This window comes from Oncorhynchus keta, chromosome 15 (genome assembly GCF_023373465.1).
Source record: "Oncorhynchus keta strain PuntledgeMale-10-30-2019 chromosome 15, Oket_V2, whole genome shotgun sequence".
In the NCBI taxonomy this organism is placed as follows: domain Eukaryota; kingdom Metazoa; phylum Chordata; class Actinopteri; order Salmoniformes; family Salmonidae; genus Oncorhynchus; species Oncorhynchus keta.
Genome location: NC_068435.1, coordinates 10,669,667 through 10,679,651, shown reverse-complemented (window position 1 = coordinate 10,679,651; position 9,985 = coordinate 10,669,667).

Below are 9,985 nucleotides of genomic sequence, written 5' to 3'. Positions count from 1 at the left end.
AAACATATTTACATCGGTGAATAAAACATGAGCTTTATTATGCAACTGCAAACTATAAACTATTATCCATTACTGCAATCAGCTAACAGGTAATAGTAGTAATAATAACAATACTCAAATATACAATAATATTGTTGTTGTAACCAGGCAACATGCTGACTGTGAACTGATACTTGGATAATGAAATACATTTTTAGTCTCCTTTCACAACAACTCCTATGTTTATTTGATGTTGCTAATGTTTCTACTTGTGTTTAGGGCTAGGGTTTAGGCTAGGTGCTGCAGATCGTTTTGGTGGGGGGGAGAAGGAGGTGCTGAGGAGTATTTTTTCTCTGCTTTGTTGATGAGTGTTCTTCTCCGCTCATACAGGAGTAATAAAGGCCTTTTTATATACTGTTTATTTTATTTCCATTTGTCAGGGGGTGCTGCAGCACCCTCAGCACCCCTACTTACCACGGCTATGCTGTTGACCGGCTTGGGCTGCCACCTGTTGCCTGTCAAATACGGCTGCCTGGTGGTAGACCGAGTGATGTCCCTCCTGCACCTGCCCCGATGCACTTAATGTGCTTCTGGCTTAAGTTATGTGGATCGGTAGAAGCAGCATCTCCGACAGTGTCCTCAACATAATCTTCTTCTGGTTGTGGTTGATCATTTTCATCATTCAAAGCTTAAATTCAGCCGCGTTTTACTGTTGTTGTTCTTGCTAGCTAGCTAGCTAGCCAATGCCAATACTTAGCTGACAGAAAGTGACAGCATAGTTCTGAGGGAAAGTTTGTGCAAAAAAGGTATTGGTTATGTGCCTAGCCTGTGCCTGGTGTGTGATTGGTTTAATTAGCTACATTTACATATTTGTAGCATTATGATTGGTTATGAATTGTAAACAATCTATCAGCCTGTCTTGTTTGAGCCTGTGTTGTTTGAGCAGTGAAGAGAAGAGTCATATTTCTTATTTTATTGGATAATAGTTTTGTCGTACGGGGCTACCAAAATAAAATGTATAGTCACACAGCCCCCAAAAATTGTTGCATGTGCGAATTGGTCGAAGAGCCCTGGGTATAGGCTTAAAGGCTTTTAAAGCACACTTCCAGTTTTTACGATAACCAGTAAATCCGATTATGAGAATCAACTGTGAGAAAACGAATACAATTACGAATACGAGTATGAGGCGTTCAGCACACCTCACTGTAGCCTGTACTCCAGGGTACATGTTAACTCCTGTGGAAAGCACTGCGGCAGTCCTGAGTGAAACCTACAAAAATTGACCGCAGTAATCCCATTAGGTAGAGATCACAAGCAGACTGTGCTGCCCAGGGCAGATTTCAGTGTGCTACTCTTAGCTGATAAGAAGATAATCGGCCTTACCCTCAGAGTACTGAAATCAACCTCTAATCTCCAAGGACCTAAAGGGAAGCCTCAGGAGGATATATACACTACTGTTCCTGACAAAATGGTGTTTAGCTACTGAAAAAAAATGTGTGGGGAAAATAGAGCTCAAACCTTATAGATCATTAGGAATGTTTGTTTTGGTGAAAAGTTCAATAGTCTACTGGAGAGGAATAAACACAGGATGAAAGAGAAATGGAGGCAGAGCAAGAGATGTATAAAGAGAAAACAGTGTGTTTTTAGTTTACAAATCAGTTTTGGAGTGAAACAGAATGGGCGGAGGGGACATCCCTGACGTTTGGCTCTCTCTTGATGCAGAGACGATGCTCCAAGGGCATGGTTTAAGGGCCGTTAAGGGAGTGATGAAGCGAGACGAAGTTACTAGAGCTAAAAAGCAGAGAGATTATCTGTTAAAGAGTGGGACTCAGGTGTTGACAGCTAATGGTGGTGAAAGGCAGCGCACCCTAAAAATGCTGCCACAACCTGTTGGATGCTACAGCTAAACATAGCATAGCCAGTTGCAGGGATTTTCCTGATTGATAAGAAATTCAAGCTTTTCTGATCATGACATTATCTTCCATCAGTGAAAGCTGGTGACATGAAAAATTGAGGAGGGTGGATAGGAGACCCACGGTATAGGCGTGAACCGCACGGACACGACAAAACAAATTATTTGAACCTCTTTCACTCATGGAAATTAGCCTACAGTGGTTTCAGAAAGTATTCACACCCTTATGACTTTTTCCACATTTTATGTTACTGCCTGAATTTAAAATGGCTTAATTTGAGATTTTGTGTCACTGACCTATCTATACCGTATAATGCCAAAGTGGAATTATGTTTGTCGAAATTTTTTACAAATATTTTTTTTTAATTAAAAAGCTGAAATGTCTTGAGTCAATAAGTATTCAAGCCATTTGTTATGGCCAAAATAAGTTTGGGAGTAAAAACAAGTCACATAATATGTGGCATGGAATCTGTGTGCTATAATAGTGTTTAGCATGATCTTTGAATGACTACCTCATCTCTGTACCCCACACATACACATACTTCAGACAAACAGATTGTAATTGTGATGCGCATAGAATGAGGTCATGAGTGCTTTCAAGTGCATTTTCCCAGCAAATTTTCTTCACAATATGACAAACTTGGGCTCATTGTGTTCAGGACAACCCAGACAACCCAGGAAACATAATGATCATAAACATTGACACTGTAAATGACATTACCTGAGTTTTATGACATGGAAATGTGAAGTTTCTAACAGCTGTCAGTCAAAACCCATACAGCACTGTAAAGTGGAGAACCTGAGCTCAGACTTCCTGTATAGCACGTTACTGTACAGCCACTGTGTTCCAATTTAGGTGTTTATCAATGAAAAAATGAGCGCAGGACAGGAGTTGAGGTGTTCAGAGGCATGAGCACAGGACAGGGGTTGAGGTGTTCAGAGGCATTAGCGCAGGACAGGGGTTGAGGTGTTCAGAGGCATGAGCGCAGGACAGGGGTTGAGGTGTTCAGAGGCATGAGCGCAGGACAGGGGTTGAGGTGTTCAGACGCATGAGCGCAGGACAGGGGTTGAGGTGTTCAGAGGCATGAGCGCAGGACAGGGGTTGAGGTGTTCAGAGGCATGAGCGCAGGACAGGGGTTGAGGTGTTCAGAGGCATGAGCGCAGGACAGGGGTTGAGGTGTTCAGAGGCATGAGCGCAGGACAGATGTTGAGGTGTTCAGAGGCTTCAGTGCAGGACAGGCTCATCATGGATGGATGGTGTTGGAGAAGACCTCAACTCTTCCACTGAGGGCAGGACAGGATTTGACTGTGATGACAAAAAACAATAACACAACACAGTTAGACAGAAGAGCTAAGAATGAGTTAGTCTACGCAAGGATTAAAATCACATTGATGTGTAATAATGTGATTGTGTTTGTATATGTGAATGACTCTACATCCAGTAATGAGAGAAAATTGCATGTAAGCTGCATGTAAGCTCTCACATTTTTCAACATGTTTTTTTTTACAAAGGGATAGATTTGAAGTTAGATAAACTTTCGGCAGGGACATATGCAGGATGCTACCCTCCACAGCATGGCCTTCGTTCCAGATAAAACTCCAAACCTACAACCTAATTTTGGCCAAAATTAACCAGAGAGATTACTGCTACCAAGGCTTCCTTTTTCCAAGCTATACGGAGGGTGCTCTAGCAAACAAACAGCAGAGACCTGAGGACAACATCCAACCTGGGACTGAGTGAGTAGTGTTTGGTCTGATGCTATTTTGAAAGCCAAGAAGAAAAGAAAAATGAAAAAAATTAAGTATATTGCAATTATATATTTTACTTCATGGAGACTAAATACTGAGTTAAGGCTGCCAGGCTTGCTAGGACAGACCAGATGCAACTTCAATTAACACTGAGGTGTGAAGTGAGAGGTGTCGAGGCCTTCGGGCCCAACAAGTGGCAGGAGTCTTTGAAGCCCCCCTCCTGCTGTTCAAACATTTTCTACAAGAAATCTGCCTCCAGAAAGAAAGTATTCTCCCAATTGGGTGTGACATCTACTCCCGTTGCCTGCTGCACTGCTGCTTGGACTCTACCTGGTGATCTGTTCCCCATCTGCCCTGGTCTGTCTCCCCCTGTCTGGTACAGGTACCCCCACCACACTCACCCCTCTCTCTGTTCACCGTCTGCCCTGGCCTGTCTCCCCCTGTCTGGTACAGGTATCCCCACCACACTCACCCCTCTCTGTTCACCGTCTGCCCTGGCCTGTCTCCCCCTGTCTGGTACAGGTACCCCCACCACACTCACCCCCTCTCTGTTCACCGTCTGCCCTGGCCTGTCTCCCCCTGTCTGGTACAGGTACCTCCACCACACTCCACCTCTCTCCTGAGGTATCGCTCGCCTCCAGCACATACGCACTGTTGGGGCCACTGACTCTGAACTTACAATGGCTAGCCCCAAGTTGTTATATGTATATTTTTTAAATCTTGTGCATTTTTCTATTTCCCTCATGACTCCAGTATGCTTTGTTGACTACTAACTTTCTTTACCCAACTGTGGGACAGACTATGTTTGTTCCCACACTCGGGTCTCTGACTCTCTTGTTGGCATCTGATGCACATTCAGATGTCATAAATCAGCACTGCAGAGCCCTCCCTGTCCTCTGCCGTGCCTTGATTGTATTACTGTTGATGATATCTGGAAATTTGCATGTACTCCCTGGCCCATCTACTGTTGCCCCAATTTGACGTGTGCTCTGATATCTGCTTTACTGTTTTCTGCTCTCGTAAAAGCCTGAGTTTTCTGCATGTTAACACTAGAAGCGTATTACCTAAAATGGATCAATTGAAAGTGTGGGTTCACATCTCCAATTCAGATGTGTTGGTCATTACTGAGACGTGGTTAAGGAAGAATGTTTTGAATACTGATGTTAAACTGGTTATAACCTTTTTCGGCAAGACAGATCTTCCAAAGGTGGGGGAGTGACAATCTTTACCAAGGATCACCTTCGGTGCTCGGTTGTCTCCAGCAAGTCTGTCCCCAAACAATTAGATTTGCTGGTGTTAAACATTAAACTTTCAAATAGCTCTTGTTGACTGTTGCTGGGTGTCATCGTCCTCCATCAGCACCGGCCAGTACCCTACCTGCCCTAAGCTCTCTCCTGGCCCCTTACACCAAGCCTGGATTTGTCCTGCTAGGTGACCTACACTGTGACATGCATAAACCATCTGACCAAGTACTAAAGCAACGGGACTCCCTAAATCTTTCTCAGATTATTACCAATCCCACAGGGTATGACTACAAACACCCAGAAGAGGCTACTATCCTCAACGTTATCCTCACCAATAATCCTGATTAGGTATCAGTCTGGTGTTTGCTGTAATGACCTAAGTGATCACTGTTTTACAGCCGGTGTTCGTAATGGCTGCTCAGTGAAACGACCTGTCCTGATTTGTCATAGACGCTTGCTAAAAACTTTCATGACCAAGTCTTCCTTCATGAACTGGCCTCTGTAAAATGGTATAGAATCAGCTCTGTCGAAGATTCTTGGACCTTCTTTTTGATAGTTCAGTGGTATTGTTAACAAACACGACCCCATAAAGAAAAATAGAATTAAAAACAGGTTCAGCCCCTGGTTCGACTGTGATCTTGCAGAGTTACTCCAACTCAAGAATTGCATTTGGCGAAATGCTCGGCACACGTATACTCAAGCTGACTGACTCTAGCTCAGGCAAATGAGAAACAAGTGCCATCAGGCTGTACGGAAGGCCAAAGGTAGATACTTTAAGGAGCAGTTCTCTCTCTGTGGGTCAAACCCCAAGAAGTTCTGGAAAACGGTTAAAGAGCTGGAGAATAAACCCTCCTCCTCACAGCTGCCCATGTCCCTTAATGGTGATTATGTGGCTGTTACTAACAAGAAGCACATGGATGAGCTCTTTAATCACCACTTCATTAAGTCAGGAATCCTATTTGACTCAGCCATGCCTCCCTGCCCATCCAATATTTCCTCATCCCTTCTAACGCAACTATCCCCAACGCTTTCTTCCTGCAGGCGGTCACTGAGTCTGAGGTGCTAAAGGAGTTCCTAAAACTTGACCCCAAAAAAGCATCTGGGTCAGATGGTTTAGACCCTTTCTTCTTTAAGGTTGCTGCCCCTATCATCGCCAAGCCTTTTTAAACTTGTCTCTCCTTTCTGGGGAGGTTCCCACTGCTTGGAATGCAGCCACTGTTCGTCCTTTATTTAAAGGGGGTGATCAAGCTGATCCTAACTGTTATAGGCCTATTTCTATTTTGCCCTGTTTATCAAAATTGTTGGAAAAACTTGTCAATAATCAATTGACTGGCTTTCTTGATGTGTATAGTATACTCTCTGGTATACTGGTATATCTGGTTTCTGCTCAGGTTATGGATGTGTCACTGCAACCTTAAATGTCCTCAATGATGTCAACATTGCCCTTGATTCTAAGCAATGTTATACTGTTATTTTTATTGACTTGGCCAAAGCTTTTGATACAGTAGACCATTCCATTCCTGTGGGCCGGCTATATACTTATTTTCCACCATAATATGCAAATAAATTCATAAAAAATCCTACAATGTGATTTTCTGGATTTTATTCTCATTTTGTCTGTCATAGTTGAAGTGTAGCTATGATGAAAATTACAGGCCTCTCTCATCTTTTTAAGTGGGAGAACTTGCACAATCGGTGGCTGACTAAATACTTTTTGCCCAACTGTACAACACCCATTCTGCCAGTCACATTCTGTTAAAAGTCCTTAAAGAATACACACATCCCTGGGTCGCTCGTCTTTTCAGTTAGCTAGCTATCTAATGTTAGCATTAGTCTCCTAGCCACCTAGCTAACGTTAGCCACAAAAAAAAGAATTTTTAACATATCAAACATTTTGCAAAATCATAAAATATTGTAAGTTTAGCGAATTCATAACATATTGTACACTTTTCAAATTCAAAACATGTCATACGAAATTGATGATGGACATACACAAATGAATACAAACCATACAAAACACAACATACCATGCTAAATGTATGTACAGAATTGTCCGAAATGCTCTGAGACCAGGTAGCTCTGCAAACTCCTTGTAGTTGGCCTTGATAGCTGAACTTTCCTTCTCATTGTGCCCCCTAAAGCCAACACTTACAGTACATGCCCAAAAATGAAGTTGTTTCGATAAGCTGTTTTCTTCTTACCTTCTCGTTGTGTTGCACAGTTGAAATACGCAGACCTTCATCCATTACATGATCGATGTGGCTTTTTACCAAAATCTTGAATCTGATGTGGGCAATGAAAGGGGTTCTTCAACAAAACAATCCACTACATGGTCGTTAGCATTAGCTAGCAATTCTGTCTGAGAAAATACTTACGTCTCTTTTTGTCAAAAACAAAACTTTGTGTGGAAGGTATTATGCTGCCTACAGACCCCCGCGCATTCAACATAATCGAGATGCATCAAGCTTCCTTGTAGCCTATTTGGTGGGGAAACTGGGAAGCAAGCTGTAGCCTATTTGGTGGGGAAACTGGGAAGCAAGCTGTAGCCTATTTGGTGGGGAAACTGGGAAGCAAGCTGTAGCCTATTTGGTGGGGAAACTGGGAAGCAAGCTGTAGCCTATTTGGTGGGGAAACTGGGAAGCAAGCTGTAGCCTATTTGGTGGGGAAACTGGGGAGCAAGCTGTAGCCTATTTGGTGGGGAAACTGGGAAGCAAGCTGTAGCCTATTTGGTGGGGAAACTGGGAAGCAAGCTGTAGCCTATTTGGTGGGGAAACTGGGAAGCAAGCTGTAGCCTATTTGGTGGGGAAACTGGGAAGCAAGCTGTAGCCTATTTGGTGGGGAAACTGGGGAGCAAGCTGTAGCCTATTTGGTGGGGAAACTGGGAAGCAAGCTGTAGCCTATTTGGTGGGGAAACTGGGAAGCAAGCTGTAGCCTATTTGGTGGGGAAACTGGGAAGCAAGCTGTAGCCTATTTGGTGGGGAAACTGGGTAGCAAGCTGTAGCCCATTTGGTGGGGAAACTGGGAAGCAAGCTGTAGCCTATTGCCTGTTTCTGTTTATTACTATTTTATTATTTTATTAAAGATTATGAAACAATGTGTCTATTTGCTGATTTTCATTAAATCATGTAGTTAGTTGTTCTTGAGACAATGATTTAAATCAATTAATTGATATGGGCATAATATTATATTTTGTAGCATAGGCTACCAAATTCATAAAATAATATTAACAGTTAAGGAAAATACAGTGCCTTGCGAAAGTATTCGGCCCCCTTGAACTTTGCGACCTTTTGCCACATTTCAGGCTTCAAATTCAAATTCATTCTTCATAAAGATATAAAACGGTATGTTTTTGTGAAGAATCAACAACAAGTGGGACACAATCATGAAGTGGAACGACACTTATTGGATATTTCAAACTTTTTTAACAAATCAAAAACTGAAAAATTGGGCGTGCAAAATTATTCAGCCCCCTTAAGTTAATACTTTGTAGCGCCACCTTTTGCTGCGATTACAGCTGTAAGTCGCTTGGGGTATGTCTCTATCAGTTTTGCACATCGAGAGACTGAATTTTTTTCCCATTCCTCCTTGCAAAACAGCTCGAGCTCAGTGAGGTTGGATGGAGAGCATTCGTGAACAGCAGTTTTCAGTTCTTTCCACAGATTCTCGATTGGATTCAGGTCTGGACTTTGACTTGGCCATTCTAACACCTGGATATGTTTATTTTTGAACCATTCCATTGTAGATTTTGCTTTATGTTTTGGATCATTGTCTTGTTGGAAGACAAATCTCCGTCCCAGTCTCAGGTCTTTTGCAGACTCCATCAGGTTTTCTTCCAGAATGGTCCTGTATTTGGCTCCATCCATCTTCCCATCAATTTTAACCATCTTCCCTGTCCCTGCTGAAGAAAAGCAGGCTCAAACCATGATGCTGCCACCACCATGTTTGACAGTGGGGATGGTGTGTTCAGGGTGATGAGCTGTGTTGCTTTTACGCCAAACACAACGTTTTGCATTGTTGCCAAAAAGTTCAATTTTGGTTTCATCTGACCAGAGCACCTTCTTCCACATGTTTGGTGTGTCTCCCAGGTGGCTTGTGGCAAACTTTAAACGACACAATTTATGGACATCTTTAAGAAATGGCTTTCTTCTTGCCACTCTTCCATAGTGGCCAGATTTGTGGAATATACGACTGATTGTTGTCCTATGGACAGAGTCTCCCACCTCAGCTGTAGATCTCTGCAGTTCATCCAGAGTGATCATGGGCCTCTTGGCTGCATCTCTGATCAGTCTTCTCCATGTATGAGCTGAAAGTTTAGAGGGACGGCCAGGTCTTGGTAGATTTGCAGTGGTCTGATACTCCTTCCATTTCAATATTATCGCTTGCACAGTGCTCCTTGGGATGTTTAAAGCTTGGGAAATCTTTTTGTATCCAAATCCAGCTTTAAACTTCTTCACAACAGTATCCCGGACCTGCCTGGTGTGTTCCTTGTTCTTCATGATGCTCTCTGCGCTTTTAACGGACCTCTGAGACTATCACAGTGCAGGTGCATTTACACGGAGACTTGATTACACACAGATGGATTGTATTTATCATCATTAGTCATTTAGGTCAACATTGGATCATTCAGAGATCCTCACTGAACTTCTGGAGAGAGTTTGCTGCACTGAAAGTCAAGGGGCTGAATAATTTTGCACGCCCAATTTTTCAGTTTTAGATTTGTTAAAAAAGTTTGAAATATCCAATAAATGTCGTTCCACTTCATGATTGTGTCCCACTTGTTGTTGATTCTTCACACAAAAATACAGTTTTTATGTTTGAAGCCTGAAATGTGGCAAAAGGTCGCAAAGTTCAAGGGGGCCGAATACGTTCGCAAGGCACTGTATGTCTAAATGTTATGTATGTTTTTAAATAATTTTGACAGTAACCCTCCTTTTTAATTTCCACATGTAGCAAGCAACGTGTTTGTGTTGTCCAATCTACATTGGTAGACAGACAGTACATGTGTCTAATTAGCCTATTTCTCAGCCCGCCTCTGCCTCTTCACCTAATTGGCTATCAAGTTAAAAATGAGTTATGTGAATTGGGTCAGACTCGGATGCGT